General features: G+C 37.9%; 1 long non-coding RNA gene across 1 annotated transcript; it reads left to right on the top strand.

Moving 5' to 3' along the window:
- The first annotated feature begins 1054 nt into the window (after positions 1–1054).
- Positions 1055–15770, top strand: LOC130149536 (uncharacterized). Its single transcript, XR_008821947.1, has 3 exons — positions 1055–1090; positions 10515–10605; positions 15636–15770. It is a non-coding gene; the product is annotated as an uncharacterized LOC130149536 (long non-coding RNA).
- The last annotated feature ends 3277 nt before the right edge of the window (positions 15771–19047 follow it).

The raw sequence follows: 19047 nt of genomic DNA, 5'->3' as shown, positions 1-19047 counted from the left end.
AAAAAATACATTGATCTGAGACTTGGCTTGGCAGGTTTTACATTTTCATTAAATATTGATACACAAACGTCATCTTTGTTTACACAGCATGCTGCTTCCTCTAGGTTTTAAACAAGGTGGGTTTTTTACAGACAGTATTGAAGTCAGGAGTTCATAACAACTTTACTTATTGAAACATGTGAAAAGAATTTATCAGTATGTATTGAACGATATGGATATACTTAGGTATCATAAATGATAAAAGCTTAAAAGCTGTGTTTTTGTGATATCAGGTTTCTGACTCCAGTCATGTTAGAGAATGCTTTCAATTAAATCAGTCATAGCCTAATAAATAATCTGCATAAATGTGATGTTAGGTTTGGTCAGTGCACTAGGATGTGAACAGTAAACTTTAAGGACATCAACATTTGAAGTTGATGTAATCTGCCACCTTGTTCCAGTTGTTTGTGCTGCATTTGCTTTCTAGTAAAACATATTCTGGTGATTTAAATGAAAAAAATTGCTTGTTTCTGTAGTGCTTTAGTTTGATTTTCCTGTTTTAAATTAATTCATATATTTTAGTTTGTATTTGTCTTAGGGTTTAGGGAGAGGTAGAAGTAAGGCTGAGAAGAAACAATTTTAAGCTCTTCAGAAGTAAAATTTTGAGATATTGTGAAGATAAGGAAGGCCTTGCTTGTGGGTTTACGTTCCCAGATCAAGGTCCAGTCCTTCCTTGAGGTCATTACAACTGGGTAAGTTGGCTGCTGTTGGCTGTTGCTGCCTTGTGGATAGATGCACAGGGATTGCACAACTGCAGAACCGACAAGCCACTTGTGACATGACTGGAATCAGGTTTTGCTTGGGGTACGGGGGAAGGGCTGCCTTCATCTTACTTCCCTATGTCTCTTCTAATAAAATCACAAGAGAGAGAATTAAATCAGCACTTTTTAACTTGTCAGTATATCAGCACCCTGCAAGTTCATGGGAATGGGAAGTTCAGGATATCTGCAAAGTCAGCGATTCAAGAGGTGGTGAATGTGGCATGGTGATAAAGTTCACATGTTGCTACATCAGCCTGCATTTAAGCAGTCCTGACTGCCGCAAAGAACAGGTAAGAGCATGGAGCTATACCATGAATACCTACTACAAGAGTAACTTTAGATGACACCAAAAAGCCTGTTAAAAGGCATAGCCATAGGGTAATTCTGTTTTACATCTTCCCATAGCCACCCACTCAGACCTCTTCTTGCTTCCATTCCTTGTGAACAGTAATTTTGGCTTACCCTAGTGTCATCTGCAGCATCAGAGACACCTATGCTACATTATTGTCATAACACATTTAACTTGCTCTTATCTATGAAAGATCCTGGCAGATATCATCCACTTGCTAAAAGCAAGCCGATTGCAGTCTTGAGTTACCAAGAAACACCCAGGTTATACAACCACATCCTCCCTGCCATCCGTCTTTCAGATGGCACTTGGGTTGCTGAAGTTATCACCCGCTTTCTGCACCCTGCTGGACTGGGTCTGCTGGTCTTCCCCCTTATGCTGGTGTTGATGACCCTCAAAACAAATGTAAAATAAACTAACTCTAGAGGGCACAACCGAGTGTGCCCGATATAGAGAGCTCTGAGCCACAGACACACGTTGAGCCAGCCTGATGGACTATGAGAATAATTTACCAAAGGAGACAGTGGATTCTTTGCTCAACTCTTACAGACTGATATTCTCTTTCAGGGAGAAACTGTAGTTCAATCAGAAGTTAAGGGCTTCATGCAGAAATTAGTTGGATTAAAACTGATGACCTAGATTATCACTGTGAATATTTGTTTTGTAGGCAGAGTCTATGCAATAATCTGCTTATATCTAGCTGCAGAGAATAGGTAAGCATCAACATAATTGAAAGAAAATAAATCTAAACATAGATGCAAAATGGAAAAACATTCCTGAAGTCAGCAGAGGTATTCTGATGTAAACTGGCATAGGTTTGCAGTGATTTACAAGTAAGTCATAAGTACTATTTGGAAAGGACAGAAGGCATATGGAATATTAATATCTTAAACAAAGAGTAAAGGTGAGTTACTATCACCAGCTCATTTTGTTTATCATAGTAATGAATGGCTATGGACGGAGGCAATTATTTCATATTTTTCCATGAGTAAGTTTTTCTGTTGTATCTTTTATGCCCACACATAACAACCGAGGATGCAATGAGGAGTTGTAAAATGGTTTCTGAAATTGCACACCACTGGCAGGCTGAGGTCAGGGGTAAGTGGGTGCACCCACTGCTGCATGGCATTGAGTTGTGCCAGCTGCTGTGCCAGGAGGCATTATGGGATGCTCTGCTGTCAGGGGGTTCCTCTCACCCCACCTCCAGATTGGGCCTTAGGACCCATCACCAGCACCAAATCTGTCAATTGGTGCTATCAGGAGCCTGACATTTGAATGCCAATAGTGCCAGTCAGCAGATCTTAGAAAAGCAAGTGAGAGGATGGGCTGAGCAAAACCTAGATCTTCCATGCCAGGAAAAGTGGGCAATAAATGAATTAACCTTCACAAAAGGCACACTAATCTGGGCATCCAAACAAAGAAGGAATTGATTGTTGGGTCAGTCTTTCCACGGGACTAAATAACCGATACAGCTAATGCCCTGAAGACCACTACCATCCCTTCCATTCATGGCTGTGTGTCTGAGAGGGGGAGAGGGGAAGGCAGGGCAAGAGCTGGAGTACCGTACATGGAGCTGACAGATCCAGCTTGTCTGTCATCCATTTGTGCCTGGTTTGTTTGTGTGTTAGCCTTTGGCTCTGGGATCACTAACTAGGTCTTTTTTTCCCCTTTTTTCTTTTTTTTTTCTTTCTTTTTGTTTAACACTTCTGAGAGATATCTTGCATCTGCTTCTTAAGTTGGATGTTTCATGGTGAGATAATTCTCTCTGACTGCATGTAATATGCAGACTCAGCAGCTCAGCTTTTCTTTTTCTCATGCTTTCCCGAAATGTCAGACAGCAACATTCATATCTATGTAATAACAGGGCAGGAATCAGCCTGAAAAGAGTTTCAGTATTGATGCAGTTCTAGTTTCTTTTCAGCTGAGTGGAAAAAAACCTGACTATTTTTTGGTTTGTTTTAATAGTGAATTAAACTGTTTTTCTGTATGCAAGTGTGAATTGTGCCACCCTAACAGCAGCAAGGTGTGGAACTTAATGTAGAAAACCAGCTTGACCACTACGCTTCAACAATACAAAACTGATTGATTAAGCTGTGTTTACACTGCTTCATATTGCCAAATAAAATAAAATTAGATTTGATAAAATGCATTTTCCTGTATCATTTTATTGTTTGCATATTTCCCCAGTCTCAGAAATGCATCCTAAACCATGTATTGTGATGGCAATGGGAATTTTGATTACTGTGTGCATTACTGAAGAGATCATATAATTTGTAGACTTGAGAGAAAAGAGTGGTCAGAAAGAAAATCCAGAGTCAAAAGATTATGAATAATATATTTCTAGCAGTTACACTTGACTGGCATAAACTCTAATTGATCTGTACCTGGGGGGAGCACTCCTCTTTTCTGGCATAATTTACATGTCATAATAAAAGCTATGAAGAAAGAAATGAGACTTGATCGAATACAGAATTCTGGGTTTGAGTAGCCTCTTAATGTTTAATATGGCTCTGTCTAAAACAGTATACAGTAAGTCATATTTAAGCTAGTATAATTTTTTGATTGTAATGAGATCTGTGCTCTCTACCTTCAGACATAAAGTCCATGGGTTATAGCCTCTCCAGAAGAGAATGGAGGAGGGGAAAGGGAGCTGAGTATATATGTGTGAGGAACATGATGAAAATAAGACCACACTGCATGCTCACAAGGAAAAAAAAAAAAAAAAAAAAAATCAAGTTGCTAAGAATGCAAGAGCTTCAGTGGTTTCTTTAGTCCTGAGTGCTGGTGCTAGGGAGAATAGAGAAAACATGCATTGACTGAGAATTCATTTTGCAGATGTGTGAACCCTTTTCTGCAAAACGCTGTTTGATCAGTTTTGACCACACCTTTCCTGTCTTCATAAAAAAGCTAAAAATATAAATGAGGACTTGCGGTTAGAAACTGACAACACTTATTTGGTTGCATGGTTACAGGCTGTAAGCATATAATATTTGCTAGGGTAAATGGAATTACATTATAGTCAGCTCCAAGTGTTTTGTGAGGTTGTTTCTTGGTACAGTCCCAAAGCTGTTGTGTAGATCAACAGAGACTTAAACAACAATTAGTGTTTTGATGAACAACTGCTGAGTTTGGTCAAAAAGGAAAAGGAACAACTGAAACAATAAGTAGAGTTTTATATGATGGAAATGAGAGTAGTGTTTATATTTTACTGTAATTTCATTGTAGGATTAATGAGATTTGGCTCTGCATTTTTGAGAGGAAAAGGGGATGAAAGATGTCTTACAATAGCAATTGCAGGCATGAACTCTGCAGAACTGTCCATGAATATTTTAAGTATCTTGGAGCTTGCTTACAGGGAGGAGTTACCATGTCTTTAGAGCATACCTGCATTTTAGGCTCACCTGGTTTGGATGCGCATAGCGTGCAGTATGCATGATACAGCTGCTCCCACTTAGAAGCATTTCAGAACCTGAAAATGAAATAGCTTCAAAAAAATGGGCACAAAGAGCAATATCAGAAGTAGAAGCTTGGCTCTTGAAATGTAGTGTAGGCTTAGGTCTCTATACCCAAGCATGCAATCTTTAGAATAGAACAAAATAAAATAATAATATAGAAATACATCTGAATGACCTGAACAGGGTCCTCAAATTACTGAGGAACCTACATTTTCTGGCAAGAGTTCCTTACAGGCAGTTTGGTGGTTAAGATAATATCCTGTGGGGGGGAAGGGGCTACTCGGCTTCAGCTCCCTGCTGGGTATATTGCAGGAGTAAAAGGTAATGTCAAATTCAGAAAGTTTCCTGGAAACAGATGATATAGTAATCCTTCAAACAATGTGCTGTTGATTTAGAAACAAATGAGGCAGGAGCTGAAATGGAAGTGAGGCTGCAGGACTAAATGTCACAAACAGTGTTGTCGAAACCCTAATAGTATTCACAGCTTGCCCTTACCTTCATGGCAGTCACTGATAACTCTGTTGGTTGCTCTCAGAAGGCTGAACAAAAGCGATCTGGGTGTGGAAGTACTGAGCCTGTCTAGCAGAACCTTACTTCTGCACTGGCTTTGGTTGTGGGGGTTTGGGCTGCACAAAGCCTCACTAGACCCCTAAAATTTGCTTGCCAGCAGGGAGAATGCTGACTTGTTACCCAGTCATCATGACATCTTCAACTATGCCAGCTACTAGACTTGGGGTGAAGGCATCTATTCTACCTGTCCGTAGAGAGACAGCAATAAGACAGCACTCCTCTAGAACTATCCTCTTCCTCTTACTAGAGACAAGCACAGTAAATGAAGCATAAGACCTCTCTCCGACAGTCTAAAAAGGGCATTTTTGCAGCAGGGCATTTTTGCAGCAGGGCGTTATACTCTGCAAACTGGCATAACGCCCATTGACTGAAATAGAAATAGGCTGATTTATATAGGAGGTGTCATTTGAAAAGGAAAATCTTTCGGCAGAAGTCTGCACTGCTGCTGAAACTCTTGGGAAAAAGACACAACCAGGCCAAAGAGAAAGAAAAAACCAAAACCAAAACAACCCCACAACATTTTAAGATTATTACATTAATTTTAAAAGTATCAATATACATAGTGCTAAAATGACTGGTAAAAGATGGGCTAATGACAAAATGATGTATTAGATGATGGAATTAAAACCAGGTGCTTGCTACATTAAGAACACTTGATATTTCATCATCATCTATGCATTTGTCAGCATTGTGACTGAGATGGCATGTAATTTGCTCTTGAAAGTACTCTCCTGAAGTCCTTGGGTCTTCAGAAGTCATTAAAGCAAATTAGCAACAAAAGTCTAGAGATCAAAGATAGGCTGCCAGATAGCTGGGCATGGATTTTCAAAACCATAGGTACAGTAATACTGGATAAAAATCTTAATGTCTCCCTGTAGCTGTAGTCCATGGCAGATAGCAGCTCAGGCAATGATTATATTGTAATTTTAATTTTTTTTCCCCTGAAAAATCTATACCTTTAATAGACATTACACATTAAAATTCAGTAAAAGTATTTTTTTTTAATGGCAAAAGAAGGATTTATCTATTTATTTATTTATTTAAAGTCAATCCAGCTATTACCGATACTCTTAGCAGAAAATGGCTCTAGTTTAGGAAAGCCTGTGTACTTAATCTGTCTCTGGTATATATAAGCATGTAGGCTTCATGTCTGTAGAATCTGCAGTATTAAAGACAAGAAAAACATTTGGCTGGCAGGAGTTGTCTGAAAGGGAGGTTACAGACTGCATAATGCTGGTAAAGTAAGCTTACAGTGTTTATGTCCACACCATATGGCCTATGTATAAACACAGTGGTTCAATACTTGTCGCATTCTTACCCAACATTCTCTTCCTCTTATTCTCATCTTCACTTCCTTGTTTATTTTTTCTGTTAACATCAACAGCATTGTCTACAGACTAGATAGGCATAAGCACTAGAGTTTCATGTAAAGCTGTAATTCCCATTACTGGCTTTTTTTTTTTTTTTTTCTTTTCCCAGTAATCAGCGTCTTGAACTATTCAGAACTGTCTACAACCCTTAAACATGTGATCATAGACTCCTCCAGCCCCATTAGCCGCTGAGTTCATCTGACCTATTCTAAAAGGGAATCTGACCACTCATGCCTAAAGAATGAGTACTGAGGAACAAAGAGATGTTGCAATAGGTTATCACCGAAATGGGTTGACCAGTGCGTGAGTGATGTGAAATAGTTAACAGTGAGGTTAACAAAACTATTCTCCAGCTGAAACTGTAACAACGGGGGGTGTGTGTGGGTGTGTGTGTGTGTGTGTGTGGGGGGTGTGTGTGTGTAAGATGGACACTGGTTTGACCAAATCAAGTTTGTTTGATTTGCTTCTAGCTTGGCTGATGATACCTGTTGCAAACCAATGGAATAATGGAATGCTGTTGCTGCTGCAGTTACTGTCCTCTTCCTTTTCCATGTCTAAGAACAGTTGATTATATTCACTAGCTCCACCCTGTTTTATATCAGCTAGTTAAGATATGCAAGCAGAAACTATTTCCTATTATCCTTGTGTAATCCCATGGGCCTCCACTGGCACTACTAATGTTGATGACAGAGGCTATATTAGAAACAACAGAAAGCTGGAAATCTGTGCTTTTAAACATATACATGCATACTTGTTTTCATACTTGCATATATATTCTGGCATATATGAGAAGCCGTATCAGGCTGACAGATCAAAACATACGTAGCAACATCAAGCCATTAAGGATTGGGCATGAGCCAGCAGCATGCCCTGGCTGCAAGGTCCTGGGTTGTGCTAACAGGAGCACAGGCAGTAGATCGATGGAGCTGATTATTTCCCTTTACTCATGAGATCATGTCTAGATGTTTCATTCAGGTTTATGCCTCCCAATATGGGAAAGACATCAGTGAATTAAGCAAGCTCAGGGAAGGGCCACCAAGCTGGTTGGGGCTGGAGCACCTGCTGTGTGAGGACAGACTAAAGAACCAAGGCTAGTTCAGCCTGGACAGAAGGTTTCAGGGAGACCTAATAGCTGTCCTCCACCCCCACAGTGCCCACTACCTACAAGACATCAAGAAGATAGAGCCAGGCTTTTTGTGGTGATGCACGGTAGGTGGACAAGAAACAGTGGGGATAAATTAAGATCTGAGAAGTATTTTTTTTTTCACCATGAAGACAGTCAAGAAGTGGTTGCCTACAGAGGTTGTGCACTCTCCATCCTTAGAGGCTTCCAAGACCTGACTGGATAAGGCTCTGAGTAAACTAGTTTGATCTCAAAGCTGAATCTGCTTTGCATGAGAGTTTGGACTATAGATTTCCTGAGATCCCTTCCAATTATTCTCTTTTGTGATTCTGTGGTTCTACATGGATGAACAAATTCACTATCTTAAACTTTAAATTCAGCCCTATTTAAGCAAAAGAAAAATGGGAGATTATTCTGCAATTATTTGTGCTAGGGCTGTGACTGTGAAGCTAAGAAGTCAAGATATGAAATGCAGAAAAAGTGCATTTCAATTAAATTTAATTTTGGAAAATCTCTTCCTTACAAACCAGATCTCAGTTTCTTGAGAATTTATTGAGAGTACAGGAAATGTGATATGGCAGACTTACTGTGTCTACATAAAAAACTTTATATCAGACCAGACTTATTACATAAACATGCACAGAGAACTTCATGTTACATGTGACGTGTTGAATTTCCTGATATTATTTGTTGTTTGGGAATCATGTAAAACCAGAAAACCAAAGAAAGCTGTTATCCTGTAGAACTGCTTTGCCTTGTATAGTTTTTCTCTTTGAGGAATGAAAAAATGGTCATATGCCACGTTTTGCCTCACTCCACGTTCTTTAAATAATGTTCAAGATCTATATGTTTGGTATTTTATAAGCACTTCATGTTTCTACTATTTTGAATAGAACTGTGTCAATAAATAATAGGATAATATAAATAAGGGTGACAAAATAAAGGAAAAGCAAAAAAGTTACTGTTCTCTTTACCAGGCATAAATATTTGAGGTTGCCTTCATAAAAATTCTCTGGGGCTGCTCTGGAATTCCCTGTTCGTAACAACAGAATTAGACCCCTTTGTACATGTAATTTTTGAATAAAGCAAAATGCAGTGAAAAGTGCTATTCTGGAACTGAGGAATACACAGTAGATGTTCAATTCTGCTTTATTTTCACCTACTGCAAGTAAATCTGTTCTATGGCAAGGGGAGAAACTGATTCAAATAATATTTACATCAGATCCTTCCAAACAAGTGAAAATATAAGAACTCTTTCTTAACAACAGTGAATGAGTTGGATCAGATGAGAAAAAACCTGATTCTACCCAGGCAGCATTTTGCACTCTGAAATGGTAGGGTGATGGAGTCTGGTGTTTTCCAAGGACAAACACAAACTTGGGTACTGCCCATAATTTAGCTTGTGATTTCAGAAGAGCAGTACTGTTTCACAGCGCTATAATCCATAGCAGTTATTGAAGTAAAGGTGGCAGAACAGTGTCCTGATCAAAATATGTCTCTGAAAATGCTTAGCTGCATTACAGATTTTGGCATGTTATCTAATGCACTTTTTTGCTTCCTGAAATCCTGACATGCCTGGGTATCCTAGGTCCATCTGGACTGTGCAGGACCTGGATGTGAAGTGAGGATGTTAGATGCAGTTTTCACACCTCCTTCATGGCTTTCAGATTCCAGAGACACCTGAGAACCATTCTAACTGTCATATGTGACTGCTTCAGCCACAGGTCACTCGTACGTAAGGTGTACAAGCGTTCTGGTTGCACCCACTTTTTCAGAAAAAAAGTCTAGGCCTACCAACTTGTACTTACAGTTTTTTTCTTGGGGGAAATTTATTTCTGACCAAGCATCTATATTTATGTGCTACTTGCACCACTGAACAGGTAAGAGTGACATTAAAAGCTCAAGGTTGCACAATGAAATCTGTGGCAGAGGGAGTTAGCTCAGATCTCTTGGCTCCCAGTCTATTTTGAATTTAGCTGTGGAGATACTGGACTCACAGGTTGTGAATTCTCTTATTCTATAATATAAACACTTGTGCTCAAAATGCTCCACTGAAAACAACCATCTTTAAATCTATTGTTTTAATAGAAAAGGGTTTAATTCCTTTTTAAAACAAAACCAAAAACCATAGACTGACTTTGCAATAGACATTTCCCTGTGATCAAGCTATATTCTGTTTTAGAGAAGGGCTAACTTGTGCTAAACTTTTGGGTACTCTCATTTGTGATAGCCCTACCATCAAAATATTGCTTGCAATTTATTCCAACTTTAGGTAAGAATCGTATTTATTTACAGTTAGTATTATAATAGTACATGCACTCCAAACAGAATTGGTGTAGGTGTACCTCATCCTATGTAGGTACAAACACATAGAAAAATTGTTCTGCCTGTTAGGAGTTTTCATGATTATTAGAGACACAATATCTATATTTCATCTTAGACAGGGCTTTAAATTCATTAGCTGACTTTTCTTAGATGTGGCTCTACATAGAGGACTTCAGGTTCATACATACTAACCTCTGCTCAGTTTCAAAACTCACTGGAAAACCCCTCTCCTCGCCTCACACCCTCTGCAAGCTATGTGTAAAAGAATGCAAGAAAACAGGAGTGCAACTGTTCTTGTTTATTAACTGAGTCCTCTCCTACCATGCAAACCACCTATCTCCTCCCTGGAGCCCCAGTAATACTGAAAGTGTCCTCAGGAGCTTTGAATTAACTAGTGTGGGTCCTGCTTAGACTTGTAATTTACCCATTGTAGTATGGAGTTGTTAAATTCCTCCTTCAGCTCTCCAAGATGTCAGAGGCGGATTACCTGATGACTATTCCTGTGCATTTTACTTTCATCAGGGAAGAGCAGATAGTGTTGGCAGCATGTTGACCATTTCTATTCTGCCTTGAATCTGTAGATCTCCTCCTCCCAAATGGTTGGCCTCCTGAGGTAAGTAAACCCTAGTTTGTAGTTTTTTCCTTCTTCTTCTCATTACAGCTGATGCATAACACTTTCTACTCTGTTGTCCTATATGTTGCCACAGAATGACTTTTCTTGTTTGCCTCATCAGGTATTTGCTTCTAGTCTTTCAAAACCTATCACAGAAACGCAGAGCTCAGAATAATCTAATTACCTTATCAAGAGGCCTATCCTGAGCTCCTTGCTACTCTACTGAGGTGAATACTGTCATCTAAGCAAGGTAGTAGGTTAATTTGGGCTTAAAAATAGGTTTTTACAGTGCAGTAGAGGTGCTCTGATAATATTTGTCATGTCATTCAACATCCAAAATATGTGATGTGATGTGATCTTTCTCTCCTTCCCAGTTTGAAGAATGGCTGTTACCCAAACTGAGGAGAACTGTAACACAATTACATTTGTTGCAACACTTCATGGCTTCTGTCTTAGAAATGAATAAAGTAATTGTGGAGAACTACGCACAGGAATTTTACCATGTATTTTTAAATATGTTTTCAGTGCAAAAGTCATAATTTCATGTGCAAACTGGTTTATTAGATTAACCACTCATACAAACAACTGGACAAAATAAAGCTTGGAATTCAGAGGCACTTTTTTACAACAGGAGAGCTATTGTTGGCTTGATTTTGTTACTGAAAACTTCCCTTGAAATTCAAAGTAAAGACAACATATTGTGTTTAAAGACTACTGAAAATAGGGAAAAAATATTAGAATGATCCTGGAGTTTACTTTGATATCCTGGGTGGTTGGTGGCTTTGTTTGTGTGGAATTATACACATTGAAGATGAACTCCCACCATAACAGTGTAGCTAAAAGCACTGGTGTAGCTTTTAACTGTAGAAACAAAACCTATGAGCCTGGAGTGGTCACCTCTGTGCTTGTGAAAGCAACCTCTGCTGAAACAGCATGTCCATTTCATGTGTCCAGAGCTCAAGAGAAGTATTAAAAACTAAGAATGGGTGAAAGGAAGAGTTATTGGAGTTATTGGGAGTAAGACAACGTGATAACAAAACAGTCTTCAGCAGACACTGTCTTAATTTGAAGTGAAACATGTTCAAGCTTGAATTAAGGAATATGTTTGGGTTTTTTGTGTTTGTTGTTGTTGTTGTTTTCTTTTATTGTTAGTATTTTCAGTAAAGATGATGAGATATCATATTTACCAAGCTGGATTCTTTACCAGAAATGTTTAAATGTAGCATAGTTTTTTAGAGGGTTGTTTGTGTGTGTTTTTTTGTTGTTGTTGTTGTTTGGGTTTGGTTTGGGTGGTTTTTGTTTTTTTTTTTTTAAAACACATGCTGTAATTCAAACAGGAACAATTTGAGAAAAGTCCTGTAGCCTAGCGGAGATCAGAAATATCAGTCATTACACTAAGATGACTGATGTACTGTTGCTAGTCTGCATACCTTCTATTTATACTAAGGAGAAATGTGGGAATGTGGGGGCAGAGAGGGATGTTAATCCTATTCCTAGCTCTATCTCAGCTCACAGGGGTGATGAAACTAAAGAATAAGTGAGAAGACACATCAGACGCTAATTAGTATTACTATAAAAGCAATGACAAGTGTAAATATTTCATCATGGGTCTGAGTGACATTGGATATTTTTTCTTAGAAGTGTAATCCCTGAAAAGCAATTACTAGGATTTTCAACTTTTCTTAAAGCAGAAAAAAGTATCTTCCTAACCTTCTCCTTTCAAAGAGAAACTTGAAAACAAGGCACAGTTTCACCCTGAAGGCTCAGAAAGTGAGACATAAAAGCATGCAAATATATAATTAAAAAATAAAACATCATGATTTTTGGAGAAAGAAGTGATTCATAAATTTTACATGCTTGAGACTGGCAGTATTATCACTAACACACCTGATCAATACACTGATCTGGATACTCTAGGCGGTATGTCATGTGCTTCGCCTTTGGAGAACATGGAAAAGAGCAAATGCCACACAGTTCAGATCACTTGAGAAGGACATTGCTGTGGCTTAATGAAGTAGTGTTTAATCCTGAAATCACTTAAGATTCATGTTTTCTTTTTAATGCCTGTGAAAGGCATTCAATTGCCAACTACAGAAAAAGGCAAGAGGTTCTAAACCATGATGCTACTAGTAGCTGATAACAGCAGGAGGCAAATGACAGATGATAACAGAAGTGATAGATTCCTTCAGGCACTGCCTGCTTCCTTCCACTGCCTCCTGCCCTTCTTAATACTGCTGATTTCACCTAGGGCTTGCCAAAAAACATCTTGCATACAGCATCCATTAAGTCTGACCATTCAAAATTTTTCATTGCCTGTTTGCTTCTTATCTTATGCTTTAACTGGACTTATAAACTAATGCAATGTCTTCCTAAGGATATTTAACATTTTAACAAGAAGCCAGTTGTTAGGAATGTGGGCTCCTCAGATGAATTAGGGACCTAAGAGATCTATGTGTGCTTAATTAATAGTTTTTATTATTAAATTAAATTTTTAAAAAATAATAAAAATAAAAGATGAACTAATGACAAGGTCTGAACTGCAAGTACCTTATTTGGTTCTTTTCTATTATTGTTAGAGATAATATTCCATACCTTAATTCATTGAGGTGACAATGCACTCAGTTTTGATGCTGTGTGACTCTTCATAGTAATCTGAGACGATGTTGCTTCTGTTTTTCTTTCTCTTTATTATCTTTGGATATTAAAAGAAATACTTAAAAATTTTAAAAGACATATAAATAAGGTGGGTTTTTTTAGGAAGGGATATAGATTTAATTTTATTTTAGTTTTCTGAGCTGATAATTTCCAAATGTTTTTCTGAATGTTTTGGAGTTATTTGCATGTTTGCTTTTTGGAATAGACTTTTTTTGGATTCTTGTCTGTTGTGGGTAAGCTCTATCTTGGTATATTCAGTCAGCTGCTCAGAGCTTAAAAAGTCTGAACAATTTAAAGATTTATTTTGTACCATTATTTTTATAAATATTTTTATTATGAAAATAATCATTATTTAGTAATTGCAAACTAGTTTATACTCCAACTAGAAATATGTGATCCCTAAAAAGAAGACCAGTTGGCAAATAGGTGACAAGTAGCTTGGGACCTGCAAATTGACAATATAAACATGAGTTAGTCAAAGTGAGTTAATCAACTTCTGTGTAAGGTACAGTACAATATTTTAAAAATATGTTAAATCTCAAAGTAGATCCTTAGTCAGCCAAACTTGTGAAACAGCTGGGAGGAGAGCAGCTGTGGGCTTACACAGAGCAGTAATCATATGATATTCCAGCTTGCTCAAAGGTCAGGTCCCTGGCCTCATGTTCGATTGCACTAAGGTTCTCAAGCGCTGTAAGGCAACGAGGAATCTGCTCTTAGTACAGTCAAATTCCTGTTATTAGGCACTCCTAGTCCCTTCCCCTTACAGCTACACAATGTTAAATCAGGAATAGACAGCTTTTACAGCAATCATTCCCATGGTTCTGCCTGAGAAAACTATTTTAATTGGAGATTTGGGTCGTGAGGAAAGCTGAACCACAGCCTTATAGACTCATCTCATTCTGGATTGTCAGAGTGGTCCTCCGGGATCTGCTGTAGCCAAAAGCCTATGGAGCCTTGAGCAACCTGAATTATTCCAGAGATGTTAATCCCAAGGTGGTCCCAGATTGAAGAAGACCAGAAAGCGGATTTAAGAGTCTATTCTTGTGTAAACCATGATCACAGATAGCTCAAAGTTCTTCAGCAATGTACAAAATTCCAAATTGTCTCTCCTAGGAACATGCAGGCTTCGACAGTTCTTCTGGGTGAAGGCAAGATGGGAGAGGAGAGCTTTGGAGAAGTCAGCGTAGCTTTTTTTAACACAAGGAGTGTTAAAAAGTGTCAGTTCTGCCAGTGTCCTGTTCTGCCTGGAAAAGATGCCATTAACCCTCGTGCTCCTAATCACTAGTTCTCCCACCCTGCCATGGTTGCTGCCACAGCTGACCAGCATGCTCTGACTCTTCCTTCCCAGCAGCAGCTGCAGACCTGGCTTTCCAGGATTTGAATGGACATTTGCTGTCCCTGGCTCTATTACTGTGGACAACTTACTCCTTTACATGTACTATAACTTGCCCCAACTGCAGTGTCATCTAATGTCTGGACTTTTCTAATTTGCTGAGTATTTCTAGGTCAGTCGAGAAACCAGACAGCATCCCCCTAGTACACCTCACTCCATTGCTATTGCTGTTCCAGCCTTTTGTGGGTGAGGTTCCTAATTTAATGAAAGCAGAAATTGAATGCTTTTGGTATTAACTGACCTTGATATCACCTAGGCTAATGTCTCTTCATGCCTCCATTTCTATGGTTTTCTTCACATAATTGAAACTGAATGTCTGCTTATTATTGCTGTCAAACAAAGATCACCCCTTCCTTATTCATGTTGTAAAGGTTAGTCTAATGACTTCACAGGAGAGAGAGAGAATTTAGGTAGCTGTGTGGAAAGAATTGGTTCAGAGTGAGAAATCTCAGTATGTTGGAGACAAAAAGGTTTCCTCATATTCCGTCCTGCACAGGATTCTTGTTAGAGATGTCTCCCAAGGCAGGACTTCATTTCATCACACATATTGTTCCCAGGAATATATGATTGACTTGCCCATATAATTTTGAATTGTGCTCTGACTGCAAGAAACATGTTGAAGGACTATGAGAAATACCCTTGTTCAATTTTGTAGGTTAACATGAAATATAGCATAAAAGCAGCTTTTTTTTTTTTTTTTTTTTTAAATGTTGAAGACACTTAAGCTTCTATCCAGAAATGTCAGAGTTTGGTTTTGAAATACTTTTTTTTTTTTCTGTACTGGTGTTATAAGTGCTGGATTTGGAATTCATACTAGTAGAATCATTTGTAAATGTGTGTGTGTAAATGAGCACATGAAGATATTTATATACTTCTGTGTAGTGGTGGAATTATAAACCTTGATACAAAGGAGTCTAATGGATTTCAATGTACCTAAGTAAATATTGGAATGTTTAATTTAGAATTTATTTTTTTTTTTTAGATTTTGAAAATTAAGTCCTTTGTGCCATCATTGGTCAATCAACCATATGGAGCTAAAGTACTAAAGAGGCAACAAGACTTTAAAAATGGAGGAACGGTGCTGTTCGTAGTTTGGAGGTGACTAACTTCAGATTCTTAATTAGTAGACCTGTTTTTTTGAGAGTAGATCTTCATCACTTTATGGAAAACTAACATCTGTAAAACTTCTCAGTGTGAATATCAAAACACTGAGCTATCCCAAAGCATCATTTTCTGCTTGATTAGAATAAGTACCCAGAAAATTATTGCAAATAAGACTAGCATTGTATGTTGCAGTAACAACAAACATTTCTAAACATGTTATTTGCATTCCGATTTTTTAGTCATTTTACTTGATTTTTTTGTAAAATTTTGTATTGATTCTAATCTGTCAATTAGATTTAAATAATTTTTTTCTTATACCTTTATTAGAAAGTATATCAACATTCACAAAAAGGTAAAGCTATATCTAGACTGAAATATTTGCAGAACACTTGAGGGGATTAATTATCCCACCGCATTGAACTCAGTTGACTGACGTGAAGTAAATGGAAAACTTCTACATCTGGAATGTTTAAAGAAGCAGAAATTTAAGCTCCTGGGTTTATTTGTGTTTGACTCATGCTTAGAATTTACCACTGTAATTAAACATGTGATAGCCATGAAGTGTGCGAACTGACCTCTGTGTGTTTGTGCTATAATAAGCACTGTTCTGTTTCATGGCCAAATCCTCTTTGTCAACAGAACATTTTAAAAGTTTCAACTGCAAAATTATAACAACTTTCATGTTGGAAAAATTTTAGTAAGATGGTGGTTATAGACAGCTTCATATTTCCTGGCAAGTAAGTAAAGCACGTTGAAATATTTTTACATGAAAATTTTTCCTCTTGGAAAGTGTGGTTTTGCTGAAATAAGAACTTTCTATCAGAAAATGTCAATTTCAATGCATATTTGTTATTTTACAGTTGGGTAATCAAAACAAAACCCCTGACATTTCAAGGTGATAGTTTGAAACAAGGATACTTTTCAGTTCCAAATAATTATTTGAATTAAAACAAAACAAAACATCAAAACCCAGATCAAGTTATGCAGGAACTTTTGTCTAATCACAGGTGTGGTAATTTTTCACTTTCACAATTTTATTTTGAAACCTCATAGTTTTTTGTCCTACTTTTTTGGTACTTTAATTTTTCATTATGTTTTGAAGTAGAAAACGATTTCCCATGGAACAAAATTTTGTTTCCCAGCCAAGTTTACAAGAGACCAATCAGTGAAGATTTTCAATAGGAATAAGGGAGAAATACTCTATGAACGTATGTGTATCAGTTAGTTACCTGTCTGATCTCCTAATCTGTTTTCAAACATCTCAGGAGAACAAAATGTCATTATCAGATATAGAGCTCCTCAGAGTACCTTTATAAGTAACATTACACATGTGAAGCTGGTTTAGATTTTCCTTTGACTGGGTTGCACACACAAGTACTTCAGAAACCATTTTTTTTTTTTTACTCATTTGAGAAACCATCCTCAGATCTGTCACTAAAGTCCATGAGAACTGGGGACAATTTTTCGATGTGAGAAGGGCATAAAGACCTCACCAACACTCTATGCTTCCAAAAGGACATCATCCTGCATGATCAGTGCCCTTCTGTCTAATTGCTTTTTCCTGTGTCATGAAATCATATGTGTTAGCATGTGTAGTCAAGAATCTAACAATCTGAAAATTCATAGCTCATGAATCACCTCTCTTTGATTTCCACTCCACTCAATAAATAGCTCCTGTTGTTCACCACAAGACCTTCACATGATCTTCACACCACAAGATCTTCCATGAACAATGATCCACTCCACAAATACTATGTACACCATACTGGAAGAACATGGCAGATGACCAGTTACATTATTATTATAACTAGAGATGTTCTGTAAGAAATGAAGTATTCTCTAAATGTAGCTTTTGCTTCACCTTATTGCTCCTACCTGGACTTCATTATCTGGCTCCTAGAAATACAGGATTATTTTTTGCTTGAGTTTTAGCCTCTGATGTTTAGAGACTCTAGATATGCTGAAAAACACATCTCTAAAAATAATACATCCATCTCACATATTTTGGGAACATTAGCCAGAAAAACTTGGGAATTCCACTAATTATGTTATTGTTTATGATTTTGACTGTGGTGGTAGCAAATCAGCACCACTTTGTCTAGGAAATAACATCTAACAAATATCTTTTCTAGTACAGAAGCAATGCTAGGAGAAGTACCAGTAAGCCTGGAATATACCCAGTGAGGTGGAGTGCTGGATGTTGTTGGAAAAGAAAATAAATCTATCTTTGTTTCTGGAGGCCATATAGTTAAAAAGAAGTATAACGCTATAAACAGCTTATTTCAGAACAAGAATTTTCACTGCAGAGGGTATGTGGTATTTTCCTCATTCTTTCATGATTCATTCTGAGGGTAGACTTTACAGTATCATCTAAGACAACTGCTAATAGGCATAAATAATGAGGAACTACTTCCTTAATCATATCATAAAAGTCAACAGTTTGATTAGCCAACATGCATTTAACAGAATGAATCAGAGAGCAAGATGGTTCCTTGGAGATAGAACATGCTCTTAAGAAAGGACTTTGGGAACAGCTTGTGGGACTAAGATTAAATGTCTTATACACACATACATGCCCATGCATCTTGGATATATCTCAAGGTTCAGGATGTAATCACTGGAAAACAGTCAGCTTTCCCAAGGTGTTATGGAAGTAGATAAACCCAGCTCCCTGATGGCAAGGGAAGGATGCCTCACATAAGCTTCACAGTTTCGAGCACTGTAGCTATCGGTGTATGGCTGGGCAATAATTAGTGTAGCTGGCTCTGTGATAGCATTTATATCTGGACACAACCCTCCACAGAATTCATGGATGTTTTGTTTCAGTCCCATCACAGTTGGTAAGTCACATGTTTCAATTCATTGTCTTAGACTGGGATGGTCAAAAGACTGCTTGAGCAGACATCTTTAAGAAACCTGGGATCTGCAGGAAACAAGACACAAACCACCCTCTTTCTGAGACCTCACCACTAAACCATATATCTGCTACGATTCTGTGAGGATTTTTATGTTACTGCCAGCCTACAAAAAGTGCTCAGCCTCTTATACCATTGGAACTCTTGGATCTGCCCCAATTCATCAGCACTGCCTGGGGAAGGGAGGAAACTGAAGCTCAGGTTTTACTTTACTTGGATGCTCTCTTCCATGGTTTCCAAGAGGTGCCAAAGTTCAAAGGTGAGAAGTTACCCAATTTTCTTTTTCTGTAAATCTTATGAAGAAACTATCTATATGAAGTAAATCTCATCTATCAAACAGGAGCTCTAAAGACAGTACATGGTTGAAGTTTCTAT

Source organism: Falco biarmicus, chromosome 5 (genome assembly GCF_023638135.1).
Source record: "Falco biarmicus isolate bFalBia1 chromosome 5, bFalBia1.pri, whole genome shotgun sequence".
NCBI lineage: Eukaryota > Metazoa > Chordata > Aves > Falconiformes > Falconidae > Falco > Falco biarmicus.
The sequence above is the reverse complement of the archived record's forward strand: the minus strand, read 5'-3'. Positions and strand labels throughout refer to the sequence as shown.